This window comes from Oryctolagus cuniculus, chromosome 11 (genome assembly GCF_964237555.1).
Source record: "Oryctolagus cuniculus chromosome 11, mOryCun1.1, whole genome shotgun sequence".
NCBI lineage: Eukaryota > Metazoa > Chordata > Mammalia > Lagomorpha > Leporidae > Oryctolagus > Oryctolagus cuniculus.
In genome coordinates, this window is record NC_091442.1 from 76732011 (window position 1) to 76755144 (window position 23134).

The 23134-nt window shown below is 38.9% G+C and overlaps 1 non-coding gene across 1 annotated transcript; it reads right to left on the bottom strand.

Moving 5' to 3' along the window:
* Positions 1 to 20218: 20218 nt before the first annotated feature.
* LOC138844503 (U6 spliceosomal RNA) lies at positions 20219 to 20325 on the bottom strand. The gene has a single exon (XR_011380379.1). It is a non-coding gene; the product is annotated as a U6 spliceosomal RNA (small nuclear RNA).
* Positions 20326 to 23134: the final 2809 nt, after the last annotated feature.

The following is a 23134-nucleotide window of genomic DNA, read 5'->3' on the forward strand; positions in this document are numbered from 1 at the left end:
CAACTTTGTCCAATTTTTACTGGTCTGAATATAAGTCAATACATAAAAAATATTTATTGGCCATTTATTGTGTACAATATATCCTAACTTCTAAGGATGCTGTAGGAAAAACATGCAATAATTGATTTTCCTCCATGGAGCTTATATTTACTTCTTGGTAAAGTAAGCAATTTTAGAAATAATGAAAATTTGAAAGGCAGAGTTACAGAGAGGCAGAGGCAGAGAGAGAGAGTCTTCCATCCATTGGTTCACTCCCCAATTGGCTGCAACAGTAGGAGCTGTTCTGATCTGAAGTCAGGAGCCAGGAGCTTCCTCCAAGTCTACCCATGCGGGTGCAGGTGCCCAAGGACTTGGCCCATCTTCTGCTTTCCCAGGCTATAGCAGAGAGCTGGATTGGAAGTGGGGTAGTCAGGACATGAACCAGGACCATATGGGATGCTGGCACTGCAGGTGGCAGCTTTACCTGCTGCACCACAATGCTAGATCCCAGAAACACTTTCATTCCTTGATTCTACCTATGATTTCTTACACCTATAATCTTGTCATTAAATAATAATACTAATAAGTAGACTTTGGTTTTTAATGATTTTTTTTTTACTTTCCATACTACTCAGAATAGAATCCCATGCCATTTTAATGTTTCTGTTTTTGTTACCCTGTCTCTTCATACTTTCTTTATCCATACCAAATTTCTCCTTACTTATCCTGCTTTAATTTCATGAATATTCTTTTTTAGCTTATTCAAAATACTTTTTGTGGGGAGCAACTCGGACTAGACTGTTACTGGAATTAAGACTTATTCTATACATCTGCTCTCCCACAATATGGCGCTGGGAGAGGAGTAAACAGCTTCTACGCAGCTGCCTCTCGCCAACTTGAGTGATGACCTGCAGGAGCTGATCCTGCTCCTGATTGGAGGAGAGCAGTGTACTCGGCATGTGGGTAGCAGAGTTGGGATTGGAGGAAGAGGACTATAAAGGAGGAGAGAGACAACATGCACCAGGAACATCTATCTGAAGGAACACCTGTGCAGCCCCCAAGAGAGCCGGCCGGCGGTGTGCCGCTCCCCCACGGAAGTGGGGAAAGTGGCAGGGGGAACCGCCCTTCCACGGAGGTGGAAGGGACGGTAGCCAACCCGGGAAGAGCCAGCAGCAAACCTGGGGAGGGCCGAGCAGACAAAAGAGCAGCGCAGGGTCCTGTGTCGTTCCTCCACGAAGAGGGGGAGCGACACTTTTCAGCCAAATAGTGGTATGGCTTCTTTTCTCCCTTATTACATCTGTTTAAATGTATCTATTGTTTAAATCTTTCACAACCAATAAATATAAAATTCACGCTCACTGTAACTATCACATGTACTCTAGTTTAATTTTATCCTTAGAAGTGGCCCCATTTGATAAGATATAAATCATTATTCTCTATCCATATTCATCTTCATGACTAGAATATAAATTCTCTGAGAATAAAGTTTGTTTAATTCATTGTCTTCTAATTAACTCATCAATATTAGAGGTATATTACTAGTGTAATAAAAACTTAATAAATGAATAGGCTCCCAATTTTTAAGAAATGCATTTATTATTCCACGTATGAATTTACAAAACTTGTGTCATAAAAGTCACATGGAAAATTTCAGAAATTAAGATGCTAGGTCTATCATTGAACTTCTAAATTAGAATTTCTGAAGACTGGTAAATAATTAAGACGTTGAATATTTAAATTTCAATGCTCTGTCAGTTTTTCTGTGTTACTAAGAGATAATACTGAGTAAAGATGAGTATTTGTAAAAGCAAGTACTTTTAGAATCCCTAGAAACAAACTTTAAAGGGAAATTTGCTGAAGTATAAATTGAGAGAACAAGATATATATTGAGGTGTGGGGTAGGAGTATTCAAAAACATAAAAAAAAAAAAAAAACATGTGTTGGAGATCTTTTAGAACTGGGCAAATTGTGTGGACTATAGACCCTGAAAAGGCAGATAAACCATGAAAAATTCCATAAAAAGAAGGTGGGCAAAAAGCTTATACTGGATATGTTTTATGTGCTTAATGAAAAACCACTCCATTGACTAAAGGTTTGAATGAAGCATGTTCTACAAATACAGTCACTATTTAAAAAAAAAAAAATCCAAGAAGGAGGGAGGCGTCTATCTTATATTTTAAGTCTGAGAATGAAGAAAGAATTTAGTGAGCAGAGATATGCTTTCGATGGGATGCCACAGACTGTCCTTCTCGAATTTATATGTTGAATTGTCAATCCCCAAAATAATGCTATTGGTAAGTGGGTCCTTTGGGAAGTGATTAGATTCAGAGAATGGAGCCTCTACAAGAGGGATTAGTTCCCTTATAAAAGAGACCCCAGAGAGCTGTCCTGATCCTTTTCTACCATATGGGGACCCGGAGAAGAGCCATCTATGAACTGGCAAGAGGGCCCTCATCAGACTTGAATCTGCTGGTGCCTGGATCCCAAACTCCCTAGTCTCTAGAACCATAATCAATACGTGTTTGATCTTTATGCCACCCATTTTGGCATTTTTGTTACAACATTCTAAATTATGTCAGGCGGAATAGGAAGGGAGCACACTGATAATCCGGGGAGAGACAGTTTAATAAAAGTGGAGATACTGCAGGTTCAAGGAAGAGTAGGGGAAGAAACAGCAGAAGAAACTCTTCCAGAACTAGTGATTCACAGTGGACCTGTGTGGAGAGTGTGGGAGCCCACAGTTCGGGACACCAGCGGCAGACTCAACACACCAGCGCTGGAACACGAGGTGAGCCGAACCTCAATAGCCCGAGACACCGGCAGGCAAGCGGAAAGAGGAGACTAGAGGGAACGACCCCGGGGGGAAAAGTTCACCAGGCTAACTAGAAGAGAGAGAGAGAGAAAAAAAAAATGACCGATACGGACACGGGTTTCTCTCTCTCTGCTCACCTCTCAAAGGCGAGCAAGACAAAGAGCAGGCGCCATCTTGGACATACGTCATAAGCAGAGTGACCTCAGGTCTGCACCAGCCCTGAGCCTAGCAGAAAAACCTGACTCTGGGCGGGGTGAATTAACAGGAGATTAGGACCTAGTGAATTTGTGGTGCTACTGAACTGAGACTGTGAAAAAAGAGACGGTGGGGGAGAGAACTCACGGAATTCACGTGAGTACTCTCCAGAGACGCTACAATTCTGTAACTTTGGCAACCCAGTGGGAGACTGAAGGAGAATTTGAACCCACTCTGAGGGCCGAACAGATTCCCTGTGTGGTCCTTGGGAAAGAGTTTCCAATCTCTGGCTCCTGTGGGTATATCATTTGCCTGCTAACTACCTCCGACTTGGTTCAGCTGTGCGGAATTACTTCCCTTTTGAATCAAAAAAAGAAAGAAAGAAAGAGAGATCTATCATGCCTAACCTGGGAGTGTCACCTTTGGCACACCAAACAGAGCTCTCAGGCCACACCCATCTCAAGCCTCTAAGGCTCCATCAAAAGTAGACAGTCCACTTAATCTAGAGTCATAGTATAACAAGAAAAAGCACCACAGTGAAGAAACCAAATATCTCCAATATGCCAAATAACAAACGCAAAAACCGAGGTAATAAAAACAAGGAATCATTGAAAGCAGACATACCAAGCAGAACACTTGATTTTAGAGTAGGGAACTTTCAGTTACAATTTGATTAGGAAATAAGAACAGCTGTGAAAGATAAAGAAAGTGGATTTGTATCCATGGACTGAAGCTTATATGATCCTAGGAGTTAAGTGAGTATTCTTTATAACTTTTCTATGGACCTAAAAATTGAAAAGAAAGATGAAAGTGAATTGAGAGAGAGCAAGAACAAATGAAAATGCCTGAAGTCCTTGAGAACAAACTAGAATTTTCCCATCCTTGCCTTCAGGCGACAACTTTGTTGATACAGGTGACTTGCAGTAGATCTGGAGTATTCCTCTGCATAGTTTTATGTAAGTGTGGTCTAGGACCCGGGGAAACTTCAGGAAGAAATCTGATAGAATCTGAAGCAGCCCTAGCCCATCTGAAACTCTAAGGAAAACTGGAAGAAGCTGGTTCCTGCCTCAAACCAATGAGGTGAACCAGGAGATCCATCCCAAAATATGTGGCCTGCAGCAATGTCTGACCCCAGTTAGATTTTTCCAAGCATGAACAAGACTGCTACATATTTCCTTTCTTCAAAATCATATTTACATATCTATTACTTCAAATCATGAAAGAAAAGGAATTGAGAAAAATATAGTTCTAAATTAGTGACTTTAATGCAATACCAGGGGTCTTCAAAAATTTTATAGAAATGTATATTATAACAAAATTGCGTGGATTTAAATTTTTAGCACCAAATAAACATTGTTTTAAAAAATTATACTCATTTACTTAAAATGCAGAGTAACACAGAGAGGAAGAGACAAAGAAGAAGAGAGGGAAAGAGAGAGATCTTTGATGTGCTAGTTCACTCATCAATGGCCACAACAATCAGGGCTGGGTTAGGCCAAAGTCAGAAATTATATCCTGATGTCCCAAAGAGGCAGCAGAGGCCCAAGCACTCAGACCATTTTCTGCTGCCTTCCCAAGGGCATTAACAGGAAGCTGGTTGGAAAGCAGAGTAGCCAGGACTTGTACTGCCACTCTGATATAGGATCTGGCATTGCAATGGTGACAAACCATTTTGCTGCAACACCAACCTCCATAAATTTAAATTTGACTTCTGTTTTCAGTGAACTTTCTCCACACAGCACCATTCGTTATCTATTATCTAGTTTTGAAAAATAGCCATTCCAAACATTAGACTAGAACTGACAAGATCTCTTTATTATCTTTCAAAATCTTAGAGGCTGGATCAGGTATTGTGATATAGTGGATTAATGCCCCCATCCAAATCAGAGTGTCTACTATGAAATACTATTTATGCTTCTGATCCAGCTTCCTGCTAATGTATATCCTGAAAGCAGAAAATAGATCAAGTAGTTGGGTTCCTGTACCCCATGTGGGAGACCAGTGGAGTTTCTGGTTCCTATCTTTGGCCAGGCTGTTGAAGATATTTGGGGAATGAAGCAGCAAATGGGAGAAAATTTTCTCTCCTCTCCTCCCCTCTCCTCCCCTCTCCTCCCCTCTCCTCTCTCTCTCCCTCTCTCTCTCTCTCATTTGCAATGGACTGCCTGAAACAACTACATTGCTTGGATTTTATTACAACATCATGATTTGTTTCCAAGGCAAGCATATGAAAGATAGCCAAGTGGAAATCAAATCCTTTTACAATCATAAATAGCCACTTCTCAAAAATTAATGCATATGTTAGAGTCCAATTAGAGAAAAGTACCAATAGAGTATACATATAGATATATAGGTGTAGAACCTATAAATATGAAGGAACCAGTGGAGTTCCTTGGAGTTCTTTTGAAGTTGGCTAGGTAAGTTTGACAACTTAAGGTACACCATCAGGAAGCACAAGTTGAAACTCTCAGGCATGACTGAAGCTGTTTTCACATGCATAATTTCTTTTTCTTCAGGGAAGCCTCAGTTATGCCCTTAAGGCTTCCCAACTGATTGAATAGGGTCTATCCACATTATCCAATGTAGTATCCACTGCTTAAAATAAGTGGAATATGGACTTTAAGCACATGTTAAAAATAGCATCACAGCATAGGAAGATTAGTGATTGCTTAAATATCTAGGAATTTTAATCTGGCCAGTTTGAGTATAAAACTATCATAATGGTTCATTTAAGGTCAACCAATATTCAAGACAAGGAAAGTAACATCAAAGAATATATATATATAATATACATATGCATATATGTATATGTATGTGTTTACACACATTAGTAAATTTAGGTCTAACAAAAAAAAACCTTAAAAGATTTAGGCCTTGGAAGTATATGATTTTTTTAAATTTATGACACTTCTTATAGTCTGTACTTTCTAGAGTATGTATATATAATATGTATATAAAATATACTCAATGGTGTCAAATCAATTATTAATATTTTAGTGAAGTTCAAATAATTATTCAGAGAAATATAAAATATTTTTTTTCTTTTTAATAATTCATTTATTTGAAAGGCAGATTGACAGACATAGTGAGAAACATAGAGAGGGAGAAAGAGAGAGAGAGAATCTTCCACCCATGGGTTCATTCCTTTGACGGCCATCACAGAGCAGTCTGGACCAGCATGCAGTCAAAAGCCAGGAACTCCATCCTGGTCTCCCATATGGATGCAAGGGCCTAAGTACTTGGGACATTTTCTACAGCTTTCCCAGGTTCATTATCAGAAAGATGGATTAGAAGCAGCGGAGCCAGGACTTGAACTGGAACTAGTGCTCTGACATGGGATGTCAGCATTACAAACAGTATTGTAACTTGCTGCACCCTATGGTAACCCCAGTCATTGCATTTTTTACAATACATACACCAGTATTAAATGGCATTAACAATAATATTGTTAATGGAGAACTGCAAGGTCCTTGTCCTCACACAAGAGAGAATTCAGGCGTGAAACAGAGATTAAGTGGAAAGCAAATAGCAAGGTTTATTAGGGCAGGGACATCCATAAGAACGGATGGGCACCTCTCCAGACAGAACCTGAGAGAGAGTGCCCAGTCACTCAGACTGGGGGAGAGGGAGGTTACATGGCTGAGTGGAGAGAATACACCTGGGCAGGCCAAGTGGATGACTCAACAGAGAGGCAGAGGGCTGAGTGCACAGTCTGGTTGAGGCCGGGGTTTTTTAAGGAGATAGGCTTTGCCTTCCCCTCTTCTCCTCCTGAAACAAAGGACTATTTGGATATAAATACTAAAAATTCCTTTCTCAGTTTTCCTCCTGAAGTTATCAGACAAGGGGAAGCCTGGCTGGCACTGCCCTTGTTAGAGGAAGGGTGAGTGGGACCCCCTGGATGATCAGGATCCAGGGCAGAATGTTTGAAGTGCAGATACTGGGCTGCACCTGGAAGGTTATCAGGCAGAAGGGGCGGGGACCCCCACCTGGCAGGTAATGGGGTAGAAGGGGCAGGGCAAGATGTTTCAAGTGCAGATACTGGGATGCCCCTGGAAAGCTATAGGGATGACTTTGAGACACATATGCTGGACCTAGATGTCTCCTTAGGCCTTTGTTACACACACATAAGCTTATTTCTGACTTCCTACCTAACATTATCACTAAGAAAATACTACTATGAGAAGATAAATCAGTTTCCTCTTTTTTAAATTTATTTATTTGTTTGAAAGGCAGTTACAGAGAGAAAGGGAGAGACAGAGGTAGAGAGAGACAGATGTTCCATCCAGTGGCTCACATCACAGAATGGCTGCCAGGAGGAGCCAGAAGTTTTATCTAGGTCTCCCACCTGGGTTGCAGGAGCCCAAACACTTGGGCCATCTTCCATTGCTTTCCCAGGTACATGACCAGGGAGCTGGATTCAAAGTTGAGTAGCTGGGACACAAACTAGTACCCATGTGGGATGCTGGCCTCACAGGCAGCGGCTTAACCATCTACACCACAATACCAGCCCAACTGATGTTTTCTTTTAGTTCTTTTTGTCTTGAAGGTATTCCCATGGGTAAACCCAATGATATATTGAAAATTGCTTTGTATTAAATGTTCATTTCTAGTGTTATAACTAAAGGCAAGGAATATTCTTATAGCTACATTCATTCCTCTTGCATTTTACTTTTTTCATATTTAGACTTATTTTGCTTTTATGTTATTATTTTTTATAAATAATCTTTTCTCCATCATGTTGTTTCACAAAACAATGCTGTTAAGGGAAAGCTGCCGCAGAGAAATTATTGTTACCTTGGTTCTTTGTCTCTCATAGAAGAAGAATTTCCAAGCAATGGCAAAGGGATTTAAAAGTATTTATTACAATCAAGGACCTCCAGCCAGAGCTCTTGGAGGGGGGCTTCTAAGAGAGGAAAACCCACAGGGACTGGTGGCAGTGAGCTTCTTAAGTATAATTTCTAAGGAAAAAAAGATTGACAATAAGATTGGCATTCACTTACCAGGCAGGGACAAAAACCATCAGAAGAACTAATTTATAATTCTCCATTCTGTCTGGCCTGATAAGGGTGGGTAGATAACTTGTTTTCACAATAAGCTGTGAGCTCAGGAGGAGCTTCCTTGCTGTTCTCATGGTAAATTTGGAGATTCTGAAAGAAGGAGGGCAGCCTATTCTTGCTAAAGATAGAGTTTTGGGGAAAGAAGCAAATATTTTACACCCCTAAATTCCATTAGGATCCCCAGACTATCTATTAACCCCCATCTGACTCCTCACAATGTGTCTTGAGATCACTTCACAGCAGGATGTAGACATTCATGTCTTTCTTTTTTCAGCTGTGTAGTGCTTGGACCATCAACTGCTGTCTTTCCAAGCACATTAGCAGGAAGCTGGGTCAGAAGCAGAGTAGCTAGGGCTTAAACCATCACTTTGATATGAGAAGGTAATATCCAAGCAATGGCTTCTGATCCAGCTCCCTGCTAATGTGCCTGAGAAAGCAGCAGAAGGCAACTCAGGTGCTTGACCTTCTGTCACCCACATGGGAGACCAGGATGGAGTTCCAGCTACCTGTCTTTGTCCTGGACCAGCTCTGCCATTGTTGGCATGTGTGGTGTGAAACAGTTATGGAAGTTCTCTCTGTGTCGCAAGCGCCTGCTGTGACGCAGTTCCACAGGGGCTAAGAGCGACGTGTCAGAGCATGGGGAAGAAAGGAACACAAGGACACAAGACTGCCTTTTTTTATGAAAGATTTTATTGCTTACACACCAGGGTTTTTTTAATCACACTACTCATCAGTATCCTCATTGAGGTCAATACACTTACCAGTATTAATATTCTTATCAATCTATACTATTTAACACACTTATCAATAAACTTAACTACTTAACGTGACTTAACTACCTAACTTAGCTACTTAGCTTAACATAACTACTTAGCTTAACTACTTAGCTTAACTTAACTACTTATCTTAGCATAACTACTTAACTTACTATAAGAACACTTAACTATCAGAGTAACACTATAACTACTACTTGACTTACTCACTATAAAAACACTTAACTATCAGAGTAACACTATTTCCTTAATGACTAGAGGACTACTGGAATCAATACCATCAATATCAATATCAATAACACTACTCAAACTTATTCATTAATCCACAGATAACAGTATACAGTGTTAAAGTAACTTTGAGGGTTATCCAATTATAATAGTGTAAGTATATCAAGGTCTCCAGTATTATTTGCAGATACATTGCATAGGGTCAAAACATAGGGTCAAAGCATAGTTATATTATATATTTTTTTAAATTTTTGACAGGCAGAGTGGACAGAAAGAGAGAGAGACAGAGGGAAAGGTCTTCCTTTACCATTGGTTCACCCTCCAATGGCCGCTGCGGCCAGCGCACCATGCTGATCCGAAGCCAGGAGCCAGGTGCTTATCCTGGTCTCCCATGGTGTACAGGACCCAAGCACTTGGGCCATCCTCCACTGCACTCCGGGGCCACAGCAGAGAGCTGGCCTGGAAGAGGGGCAACCGGGACAGAATCCGGTGCCCCGACCGGGACTAGAACCCGGTGTGCCGGCGCCACAAGGCGGAGGATTAGCCTATTGAGCCGTGGCGCCAGCCATAGTTATATTATATTACACATGACTAACGTTATTTGTAAAAGCTGTGTTTCTAGGCTCGTATCATGGTCACAAAAAAGAGTGTCAGTGTTCAAGGTCCAGAGCTCAGTATCTCAACAGAGACAGATCTCAGATCAGTCACTTACAGGCAGGAAGTCATGGGAAGGCTGTCACTCTGGACAGTAGGCTCAAAGTTCCCAGGTGGACGGCAAGGCAAGATGTTGGAGAGGTCCCCTGCTGAGAGGTCTGGTTCAGCTTGTGGTCAGATCTGGCAGTAAGCTGATAAGGGGTCCAAGCAAGGCGGTGAGGCACTGGAGTTTTCATCCTGTAGTCACCTTGTGTTGCTTAGCAAGGGGGCTAGTGAGCTGGCTCTTCAGCTCCAAGTGCGAGGAGATCCAGAGGTTCACATGCACTGGGCCCTTTGTTGTTGGCTTGTGCCGCTATCTGCTCCGTGCAGAGTAATGGGCTGCCTCTTCAGCTCCAGATGTGTGGAGATCCAGAGGTTCACACACACCAGGCCATGACCCCTGAGAGGATGGAGAGCAGTGTGATTTTTTTTTTTTTTTCTGCAGCTCACCTGCTGTTCACGTGCTGTCCACGCTTGACTCAGTCCATTCGGCTCGGAGTTCCCGAGGTGTCACCAATCCATTGTCTGGGCTCGGGTGTCTCCCGCTCATGTTCACTCCTCATGCAAGTTGGTGAGTTAGCTCCAGCTATTGCCCATAGCACACACTTATCGGACTGCCCAGAGATGTCTGTCCAGTCTGATGAGGGGCATTTTCCTAGCAAGTGCTGAGCTCGACGTGAGTGATGTCATCAGCTCCTGGCTTAGCAAGAGTGACTCCATTTTCTCTCACTTTCACTTTGTGGCTAGTGGCAGTTTTTGTCTCTAGATGTTTTCCTGTGGAGTTTCTACAGTTTACCACCTTCTGCTGGTCAAGTAAGCAGTGATCTATGACTCTTTTGGGACTCCCTGTGGGATTCTCCACACTCTGTCTCTCCCTCTCTCTCTGTCACTCTGTCTAACAATACTTTTTATTTAAAGTAAAAGAAGTATATGAATAAAGTGTAATATGGAAGTCCTCAAGTTGCACATGATTTCTGTGTGAAAATAATAGTCACTGTCTCAGTCATATTGATTTTGAAATCTAAATCTGTGCTGAGAACCCTCAACCAGTTTATAGCTACATTGCTACAACTACTGGAAACAAGTTAATGAGGTACTCAAAATGAGACCAAAAGGAAGAGTGTACACTTGGAAATGAGTTTAATCTGCACATCCGTAGGTAAAAGCCTTGATGAGGCAATTCTAGGTTGGATCACACTGATTTTAAAAGCTTGGAAGACTCCTTGCCCATTTTCAGATCACCATCTAAATAGTTTGAGGAGAAAGATTTGTGACATTGATAGAACTAAACATATTTCCCATGCTTTTTTATTTGCTTTGGATCTGTTTGTTTTCATTTTGCCTAAACATGTATCTGTCACACATAATTTTCTTCCTTTTTTCTGTCAAAATAACATTTAAAAATAATTTTTATAAAGACAAATCTGGTTAAAATGGATGAAAATATTTAAATTAGCCTGGTAAACATGCCAAAATTATGTGTAATAAATTAAATACAGTCTCATTTAATGTCTTACTAATATGTTTAAACTCTTTTTCACTATGTATTTAAGCAGAGACAATGATAAAACAATGATATACATACATAAGTTATCTTGCAATGCTGATCATCAACTTTAGAGACTGTTCTCAAAACTTCAGATCACAAATGGTGAGATCCAAAGACTATGTAAAAAATCAACCTGGGAGCAGTTTCAACCTTCCAAACTCAGACTTTCTTCCAAAGAGTGCTTATTCTAGCAAAAGCAAATGAAATATAGACCTAAAGGTACAGTGTCCTGTCATGTCTGGACATTAAAGTTAAGCCTTCAAAAAGAACATCTGTTTTCAAACTTCATTTTCCTGGGCCTTTACCACTCATAAAAAAAAGGTTTTGTTTGAGAAATAGAGGTTCACTGATTTAGGAAATTAAGCCTAAGACTTTCAACACTGACTTATTACCAATGACAACACATGAAATTAAAACATAGAACAAAATTCCACATTGTAATGTGAATTTTAAGCATCTATTGACTGCTCAGTTGACCAGGAAATAATAGGAAATAATTTATGTGGGAGTTTGTTGAAACAGAAATGAGTTATTTCAGCTTTTATCTTACTGGTAATTGATTTAAGGGGCAAGGACTACTCGCAAACCACTAATAGGTTTAGCCAAGAGAGGTTATCATTAGCACAACACATTTATATTACAAAAATTCCAGTTTACAAGGTTTGGAAGATAGGATGCTCACTGTACTCTGCAAGTCAGACTGCTTGCTACTGTGGGGACCATCATATTTTAAAATGATGTATGTACCTGTGAGTTGTCAGAAGTGTTCCTGGAATCATATCCTACGGAGAAATAATAGTAGCTCTGGTGTAGCTTATGCTGGAAAAAAATTGAGAGGATGCCTAAAACTTTTTTTTTCAAACAAATGTGTTCTCATATGAAAGTGAGAAGACGCTGTGAAAGCACATCTGTGGTGCAAATGAGAGTCAATATGACCATGAGAACCATGAGACTGAGGTGGTTGTGGTTGTTGGTTTTCCAATTCTAAGGGCTTCAAAAAGTTCATAAAGGAATATAATTAAAATATAATGCTCATTTTCCAGGAACAGTTTGAAGATCCCTTATGTAAGATATGACATTTAGACTTGAATAACCCTGGATATAGCTCCACAGGAGATATTGGAGCTTCTCATTTTATTTTCTATTTGAATAGGAAGAAAGACTCCCCAAATCACCATTTCAGCCACCCAGTGTACACTCGTAAGGGATTTCTTAGCATCATTTTGGCTTACTACAAATTGGACTCAAAAGGGTCCCTTAAGAAACTAAACTATATGTAAGTACAGGCACATCAGCCATTAGCATCCTGTGTTTGGATATAATAAGGGGACACTATTGGGCCTAAGGATTAGGTACCTGTTAAGACAGCTGGGTCCCTTATTGAATAGCTTCATTTTGATTCCTGGCTCTGCTCTTGACTCTTGTTAATGAAGATCCTGGTAGGTAGCAGAATCACACAAGTGACTAACCCTTGTGAGAGACCCAGATGTAGTACTCAGTTTCCAGCTTGAACCTGGCCCAGTCCTAGCCTTTGATATGAGGAATGAGCCAGCCAATGGAAGATATCTGTCTCTCTGCCTCTGAAACAAAACAAAAGTGTATACTAATTACTAATAACTATTAAAGTTTTTTTTGTACTTTAAGAGATGTAGAAGTACATGCCACTAGAAATCCTTTGATAATGTTAACATTTTGCAGCTTATTGAATGATATTTAAGTAGGAATCAAGAGAGTTTGACTTCATTACTATCTTTTCCTCTATTTGATGGTGGAAAATTATTTACTTCTCTGTTTTTCATACTTTCCAAATGATAGAAAATAGTACATAATAGTTGAGATTCCATTATTTCTTTTTTTTTTTTTTTTTGAAAGGCAGAGTTAGCCAGTGAGCAGTGAGAGAGTCAGAGAAAAAGGTCTTCCTTCCGTTGGTTCACCCCTCAAATGGCTGCTATGGTCGGTGCATTGTGCCGATTCAAAACCAGGAGCCAGGTGCTTTCTCCTGGTCTCCCATGCGGGTGCAGGGCCCAAGCACCTGGGCCATCCTGCACTGCCCTCCCAGGCCACAGCAGAAAGCCTGACTGGAAGAGGAGCAACTGGGACAGAACCGGCACCCCAACTGGGACTAGAACCCGGAGTATTGGGGCCGCAGGCAGAGGATTAGCCTAGTGAGCCACAGCGCCGGCCGAGATTCCAATAATTTTTAAAACAAACAAAAGACTTTATGGTTGCAGAAAACAGTGGACACTATTGCACTTGTGTAAATCAGAGAGAGAAAAGATAGCTGAATGCATGGCGTTGTTTATGATAGTCTAATCTGCACAAAACATCATCTTCAACGGAGCCATGATGAGGTAGTTTTGAGATAAGAGTTGAAGAATGGCTAGATTTAGATATGAAAAGATTTAATTCTAAAAGGAAATTAAGAACAAAGGCAGATTATTGAGAGTGAGTATATTTGGAAACAGTGAAGAAAATCTCAAGTCGAAGGTGTGACGAAGATAATCTATGCAGCTTAGGAAGCAAACTAGAATTCTGGGCTTTTTTTTGTGAATGAAATTTTATGAGATCCCAGCCATGCCATTTATTTACTCATTGTCTATAGTTGCTTTTTTGCTACAATGGGAGAGTATACAGCTTGTGACAGAGACTGTGCAACAAGCAAAATTCTAAAATATCCATTATCTAACCCTTAAAGCACAAGTTTTGCTAACTCCTGCTAGAAGGAATCATTGTATAGCCTTAGAAAGGAAAAAATAGAAATATCTGTCTATGAGAATTTCCCAAAAGTTTCTTCTCTGCAGCAGTGATTCTTTGTTCTTCATTATTTTGGAGAGGATTCATATAGTTTTTATCATATAAAAGAAAATCATAGCTCAGTGGAAAAGCAGCAAGTTCCCACTGATTCACAGCACATAAATTTCTGTCTCAGGTACCAGAAAAAGGTTAATTTACAATTTATTTAAATGACAATAATTATGATACCTCCAATATATGACATTTTGTGTAATTTCAAGCATTATTTCATCTTTAGTATTAAATAATAAATCTTGAGATAGCTTTAAGGATTAGGAGAAAAGTTAACTACGTACGTACTTAGGCTGTACCTGGGAGAGAGAAGATATATTAGAAAATCTTCATTCTTCTCCAGTACCTCATTTTTCCTTTATTCATCTACTCATTTATTTCTTCTGGGCCAAAGAGGAAATTCACTGCAAAATGCTATAACGCTGAACAGTATGGTGGAAAGCATAACTCACCAAAATTAGATAATTCAAAGATAAGGCTGTTTCTGAGTCACCCTTAATTTTACTTTGATTTGTGCTTTTCTCCTTTTTCCATAGCAGACATCTGGATGAGGTTTTCCATAAGTCAAGTTAACTGAACACCTGATGATTATTAGTTCCATGTTTCTGGTGAAAAGTCTTGCTATTCATAAAGCATGTGCTATCAGCCTATAAACATAGTGATTCCATCATTATATCAATGTGATTCTAAAATTGCTTTTTAAAACTTTGGATTTAGTGCTGAGATAAAAAATTTTAACCAGTTGGGATTTTTTTTTTTTTTTGAAATTGCTTGGAAATTGTGAATAAACCTTTCCATCAAAATACTGAGAACAAGTAGAGAAAACATTACACTAATTGCATTGCCTGGGGATGTGAAGACAACACTGCATTTTTTTCCCCCTCTTTCACTCCCCACTGCTTGGATGAGACTTTAAGTCTTCCCAATGCCCTTGAGTTGGAATGGGATAAACCAGAAAGGAGCTTAGTTTCCTGATTCTTTGAACAATCAATGATTTTTTTCCATGTCTCAACCTCAGTTTTCACATCAGTAATGAATCTAACAATCTATTTCAAATAGTTGTTAAGAGTTTTATGTCTAAGAAAACACTTAGCAGCCATTTTTGTGACACAGCAAATTTGGTCACCACCTGTGACACTTGATCCCATACAGGTGCTGGTGCAAGTCCTGGCTGCTTCACTTCCAATCTAGCTCCCTGCTAATGTATCTGAGAAAGCAGCCAAAAATAGCCCAAGTACTTGGGTTCTTGTCACCCATGTAGGAAACCCAAATGGAGTTCCAGGTTCCTGGCTTCAGCCTGGACTAGCCTCACCCATTGTGGCCATTTGGGGAATGAACTAGTTCTCTCTCTCTCTCTTTCCTCCCCCCTCTGTAATTCTGCCTTTAAAATAAATAAATAAATCTCTTTTAAAAAAAAGAAAATACATAGTAGAAACTCTCATAATATGCCTCCTATGTTAATAATATAGAATCCTTACTGTACAACAATCTACCTAGAATTAAATTCATATATTTAATAAAACAACACTTTGAATAAAATTAACTATTTTGCAAATTCTTTTCCACAACCAACTTTATCCATAATACAGTATATTCTTTTTATAATCTTTTTTTTTTTACAGGCAGAGTGGACAGTGAGAGAGAGAGACAGAGAGGAAGGTCTTCCTTTGCCGTTGGTTCACCCTCCAATGGCCACCACAGCTGGCACGCTGCGGCCGGCGCACCACGCTGATCCGATGGCAGGAGCCAGGTGCTTCTCCTGGTCTCCCATGGGGTTCAGGGCCCAAGCACTTGGGCCATCCTCCACTGCACTCCCTGGCCACAGCAGAGAGCTGGCCTGGAAGAGGGGCAACCGGGACAGAATCCGGCGCCCTGACCAGGACTAGAACCCGGTGTGCCAGCACCGCAAGGCGGAGGATTAGCCTAGTGAGCCGTGGCACCGGCCAATTGTCATCTATTTTTAAGAGTAAAATCTCCTTCCCAGGAGCTAAACAGTTGACTTCTATTGTACAAATGCAAGAAGAGTTTCAAAGGATCAAAGAAGGAGTAAACTTCTAATAATTTCCTTTCCAAAGTGTTTCAGGTAGTCCTTGCTTTCTCCTGGGCATTTTTGGAGTTATCTCCCGGACTTTTAAAAAAAATTCCTTCAAACAAAAGAGAAGGGTGTGTAATTGAAACAAGGGCTCTGAGATAGATCTCATTCAGGTCTTGATAATCAAGTAGCTGATCAGCTATTTGCTGTAACAGTCCTCCAAGCTAGTGCTGATGAGGATGGCTGAAAATCGCAATTCAATGTGAGGCGCAATCTAAAGGACAATGCCATGCTTGGCTACATCTTGAAGTTTGTCCACTTCACAATTCTATCCGAAGTGAGGCAGTGGAAAGCAAACTATAAAAGCTTCAAAGACAAAGAGTTTGTATGTTAACGTCGAAATGGTTTGCTATCTTACTTCCTAAAAATGGATCTCATAAACATAAGAAAGAGAATGCAGGCATTCAGAAAACGTTCATTACTGTTAGAAAAGACTGACTTACAGCCTTCGTCATCCTTTGCTTTCTGACTTGTCACCTCAACCAATCTAACTCTTCATGTCCAAAATGGCATAAGTAGGTTTTAATGTGCTATGATGTTTGATCATTATACATATGGCAACCATCTAGAGCTAAAATAAATTATAAATATTAAAAAGGAATTCAGTCAAAATGAATTTACTTCAACTGCCAAGAATGGACAAAATACTTTGTTTTAAGAAAATAATTGAAACTTATCAGCTCATTGACAATGCAGTCATATTAAAAGTTAAAAGTATATGTTAATTTATAAAATAGGAAAGATCCACCAGATTTTTTTTCACCAGTTGGAAATATATATATATATATATATAGGAAGTTGCCACATTACAAGATGTTTTTTGTTTCAAATGTCCTAAAACTTTCTTGTTCGGTGAATTAATTTATAAGAAAAATGGGTTAAAGAAGCAATATGATAAATTTTAGAGCTTTGATTACAACTCCTACCAGAGACTGAGTCACATAGAAAGCACCTGTCGTCACTGCAACAGGAAGAGAGCAAAATAACCTTTTAGTACAGCTATTCCAAAAATCAGTATTTTCACCATAGAATGGCAACTGTTGTAAATGTGGATGTTTGTGAACTATTCAGTGTAAAGTAGGTAAGTTTTGTTATGTATGTATATATTTCCAACATTCTCTTATCATTTGTACAGTTCTTCTCACCTTCCACAGTCACCTACCATTTTTGAGGGGTGGGAAGGCAACATACACAGACTTGGATTCTTGTCTATAGCACTTTTTTTTGTTATTCATGCTGAAATTTTACATAAAGAGAGTTCCTACATGATTCTCACTAGCTGAATTTTCAGTGCTTTTGTTTGGAGTGTGTAACTTAAATTGGTAACATGCTTGGCATGCCTTTGGAATGTCAATTTCATTATCTCTTCTGGATAAAATTTATTTTTCTATTTTAGCATCTGTAACTAGATAAAACAGAGAGCTAGAAAAATAGTTTATCTTTTTTAAAATGTAAAATATTTTAAAAAAAGCTTTCAATTAGAAAATCATGAACTATGGTTTTTATGAAATAAAAAAAGTAAACTCACACAAACTTTTAAATATTTGGGTTGAATGTAATCACTTACATTGATAATTCATGAAATATAAGAAAATATAGGTAGCATGATTAGTGGAAAGTAATGTCATTATGAATGTTCTCTTTTCTCTGTGAACTTTAACTGAAATATTTCTTTGTAAAAGATTTCATCTATCATTAACTTGAAAATAAAGACAATTTTAGTAGTCAAAAATTGCCATATGAAATATATAATCATATACCATTTTCATACATTTCAGGAAATTTCAGTTAATCATTTTTAAAGAAAATATCTAGTGGTCATTTTGAAAGCAATGTTGCTAGTTAAAGGTAGGATATAAGTAAATTACTTTAGCTTGTTCCAGGTACAACTGAATATGCTATTTGTCTTTTCATTAAGTTGAATTTCTTCCACACTTGCTTTCCTACTCTCTCTATTGAAATGTATTTATATAATTATTGTTCACAGTTGAATAAATAAGAGTTAAATCCAATTTTTGGTACCTAAATATGTGATAAATGACTAAACACATTAAAGCAGCATCAAACAGTGTATCATTAATTTTCTATGCCTTTTGTTGAACATTACAATTTGACATTTTTCTTTTTCTAAAGATTTTGTTTATTTGAAAGGCAGAGTTACAAAGAGAAAGAGAGAGAGAGAGAGAGAGGAAAGATCTTCTATCCACCGGTTTACTTCCCAAATGACAGCAATGGTTGGGCTGTGCCAGGCTAAAACCAGGAGCCAGCAGCTTCTTCCAGGTCTCCCACTGGGTGCAGGGGCTCGAGGACTCCAGGCATCTCCCACTGTTTTCCCAGGTGCATTAACAAGGAGATGAATCATAAGTGAAGCACCAGAACTTCAATTGGCACCCATATGGGATGTCCATTTTGCAGGTGGAGGCTTCATCCCTTACTCCACAATGCTGGCCCCAACATTGTTCTTTAAATATCTGCCTTTGTTATTAAGCTCTTATTTTTAATTACCCTTAGAATGAGTTTGGTTTATGGAAGCATCATACAAAAATCTAAATTTAAAATTGCCAATAACTGCTGAATCCTATTTACCTCCCCACCAGCAACTCTTTTTACAAGTTTTATTTTAAAAGAAAAATATCTGTGGTACCAGAGCATTGGGGATATATTGATTACGCATCCTGTTTCTCTTCCTTTATGGACTGTGCAGAGTTACGTGTTTTACTAAAGAAAGTTGCACGCCAGGTTTGCCTAGAGGTACTGCATTTATTTAAGACAATGTGATACCCTTATAATCCATATTTACCCTCAATACCTTCTTGATCAGTGATATTAGAAGGATCATGGGGGATAAAAGGCTATTGGAAGGCAATGTCATTTTCAATGGCCTAAAGTCTTCTTTTGGATTGATTTCTTACAGGATAATGTGGAATACCTATCTTGATCTACTCCCCTTTAAAAAATATATGAATTATTAGATTGTTGAGTTAGGGAAGAGAAACTGGGCATACATTGCTCAGCCCATTCTTCCCTTGCTTCAGATTCCGTGTATCCCTGATTGTGGAAAGTGCGTCCTGTGAAAAGCTTTGTAGCGATGGCACCATTCTGGTTTTAATAAGCCTGTGGATTTCCAAGATGCAGAAAGCTCCTTTTTTCTGAAATTCCTTTTCCTCTGTATATTTGAGGAGATGCCCAGTTACTCATCATGAAGACTAAGCTCTCCATCTTCCAGTCTCACATCCTTTCTAGCCTCATGTCTTTTCCCATTCCCGCCTTGTTTTCTGTGTTCCATCCATATTGAACTTCTTTTCCTAACCACCAGGCTTCCTTTCTACACAATATCCCTCTGCATGCAGCGTCTTGCTGTCTATCTTCCAAACAGTGTCTGCCTTTATTTGTCAAATTCTTACTCATAGGTAAAATCTTAGCTTACAATCACTTCTTTTGATGAAGTTTTCTCATTGTCAACCTCTTCCAGCCTCTATGCTATTCTTTCTAACTCTCCTGCTTTCTTTATTTTTCCATTATTAACTGTGTGATGGCTTTTTTATAATTGTCCATATTCTCTGATAAAGTATGTACTTTATGAAGTATAAAGATATGATTATGCTGTATATTATAGGATCTTTATATCTCAAAAATTCCTCAAGGATAATATGCTGTCAACAAATTTATGGGGAGTAACAGAATGAACTGATTATGACATAAAAAATCATTAAATGAAGGGAGATGCATCTTGACCCTCAGGCATTTCTGTTTTTTATAGTGAGTTGATACTGAGTTCCAGAGATCTATGGCATATCTTTGAGTATTTAACAAGTTTAATAATTCAACACATATTCCTAATACAATTACTACATCCTATGGCTTTGTGTCTTTGGATGTGTAGGTTAAACACTTAGGATCTTAGTTTCATTATATGTAATCTCTCTAAATTCAAAGTTTTATTGTAAAATCAAATAACTTTATAAGATTAATATTTTTCTTATTCATGTTGCTAAATAGTTGGCAGTCCCCTTTATTTTTTTTTTTTATTTTTTTTTTTTAAATATGGAACGCTTCACGAATTTGCGTGTCATTCTTGCGCAGGGGCCATGCTAATCTTCTCTGTATCGTTCCAATTTTAGTATATGTGCTGCCGAAGCGAGCACGGCAGTCCCCTTTAGATAGTGTTTGCATTATAGACAGTGGCTTAGAGATATTTGTCCCGATTAAAAATAAGTACATGACATACTACTTTTAAATAAGCAGAATATGTTGGCACTGTAAAAAATTTAGACTAAGACTTTAACTTAAGTAAACACACTGAATCCTTTTTCTAGTATAGTGTCCATCTTGGAAGCTAAAGATACAATGCAATTCACTTCCCCTGGGGTTTGCAACTTCAAAACTTCTCCTACTCCAGCTAAGTTTTAAATGTTTCTCAAGAGCTACATTCCTCTTACATCAACACTGCATGAAATCTTCCGTACCCTTGCAACTATGTGTGTATAAACTGTGCTACTATTCGTGTATTGTATCTCAGAAATAGCTCACCATGGGTAAGAATCAAATTCTGATACCAAAATAACTAAATAAAGAGAATGACAGGAACAATTAGAAGGATTAAGAGTGTGTTAGGGACACTGTATCCCACTCTCAACTGGTATTGTACATCTCTCACAAACTTACACCCTGGGTTTCAAAAGATACGCTTGTGAATGTAATTTGACGGCCAGTCAACATGTCCATTATTGATAGTTATCATTTTAAGAAACATTTTCTTTTAAAATTTCAAACATCTTTTGAACATAACTCATGGCTTCAACACTATATAGATAACTAAATTCATTCTACATAAGTTGACAAAGGCCTCTATAAATATTTCAAGTATCTAATTTCATCAAAAGCATCTGTTTAGTAACAGACATTTTAATTTCATATATATTTCTCCTTTCTGCCATAAAAGCCTTTCTTGTGGTGTTTATGCTTTTTGGTTTTGTTTCTTTTTTTACTTTAGGTGACTTTATAAAATTTTTTTGACTTTATTTTTTTCCTAGCATTTTCGCTTAGATATTTTCTTTTTGCCTTTCATTTCCTAACCTCTTTGATTACTGGTATGTATCTCTTTTCCATGATGCTTGTCATATCCATAATGTCACTTTACTTTTTTCAAAAAATTTTTTTTTTAAATTTATTTATTTGAGAGGTAGAGCTAGAGAGAGAGAGGGAGAGACACAAAGAGGGAGAGATTTCCATCCATTGGTTCACTCTCTAATTGGCTGCAAAGGCCAGGCCAGGGCAGATCCAAAGCCAGGAGCCACGAACTTTTTCCAAGTCTCCTACTTGGGTGCAGGGGCCCCAGCACTTGGGCCATATTCTACTGCATTTTCCAGAGATAAACAGAAAGCTGGATCTAAAGAGAAGCAGCTAGGACTCTAACTGGGGCCCATATTGGAGGCTTAGCCTACTATGCCATAGTACAGGGACCATCACTTCACTGTTTTAACAAAGATTTGTTAATATTTTAAAAATTGCTTAATTTTATTTATTTGAGAGCAAGAGAGACAGAGCCACTATTCGTTGGTTCACTTTTTAATTTTCCCTAATCAAAGATGTTGAACAAAGCTGAATCCAGACGCTGGCAGTTCAGTCTAAGTCTCCCAGGGGGTAGCAGGGACCCAACTTGTTGATCCATCACTTGCAGCCTACTAAGATGTGCATCATCAGGACGCTGGAATCAGATGAAGTTGGGACTCAAACTTCGGTACTTGGACATGGAATGCAAGCATTTTTTTTTTTTTTTTTTTGACAGGTAGAGTTAGCCTGTGAGAGAGAGAGAGAGACAGAGAGAAAGGTCTTCCTTCCATTGGTTCAACCCACAAATGGCTGCTATGGCTGGTGTGTTGCCGCCGGCACGCTGCGCTGATCCAAAGCCAGGAGCCAAGTGCCTCCTCCTGGTCTCCAATGCCGGTGCGGGGACCCAAGCACCTGGGCCATCCTCCACTGCCCTCCCAGGCCACAGCAGAGAGCTGGACTGGAAGAGGAGCAACTGGGACAGAACCAGCGCCCCAACCAGGACTAGAACCCGGAGTACCAGCACCACAGGCAGAGGATTAGCCTAGTAAGCCTCATGCTGGCCTGAATGCAAGCATTCTAAGAAGTCTTGTTATTGCTAACGAAATGGCCACACCTCACTTTCCTTTTTTTTTTTTTTTTTTGGTAAGATCTACTTTATTAATTAATTAATTATTTATTTGTCACGTTAAAAGTCAACATGGGGGGCAGCACTGTGGTGCAGTATGTTAAACCACTGCCTACAATACTAACATCCCATGTGAGTACCAGTTCATATCCGAGCTGCTCCACTTCCCAACCAGCTCCCTGCTAATGAGCCTGGGAAAGCAGGGGGAAATAGCCCAAGAATTTTGAAGCCATAGCACACGTGTCAAATCTGTACACCTAGGAAGTGATGAGGTAGGGCTTTGAAACCATACCTAACCACCTCCAAAGCCAACACTCTTCCCACTACTCCATGATTGAATTACATGTATCTTTATATTACCCGATTCTTTGTTAGCCTGTCATCAGTTTTGGCTTTGGTCTCTCAAATTTGAAGAATGAGTCATGTAGAAACTGTGGTTTAGACCTATCTTCAACTTACATCTTAATTGCGTTTTCTTTTTCCCATCAGTGAAGGCACAATTTAAATGCTTCAGCAATTGTTGATTACTACACTTACAATATGCCAGATGTTATTTAAGTTGTGCCCACACACTGCAGGTGCAAAATGGTGGCCGCAATTGAGCAAATTATGACTTAAGTATTTCTGTATTTTCATTTAATCTATATGCTTAGTCCAATGTAAATCATTTTCCTCTTTTTTTATTTTCTATTTGCCTAGAAGACTTTTTGAAAAAGTACTTTAACAGCTCTGAAAAGTGAGAATGGTATATTTTTCATAATTTTAAAGAATTCTTA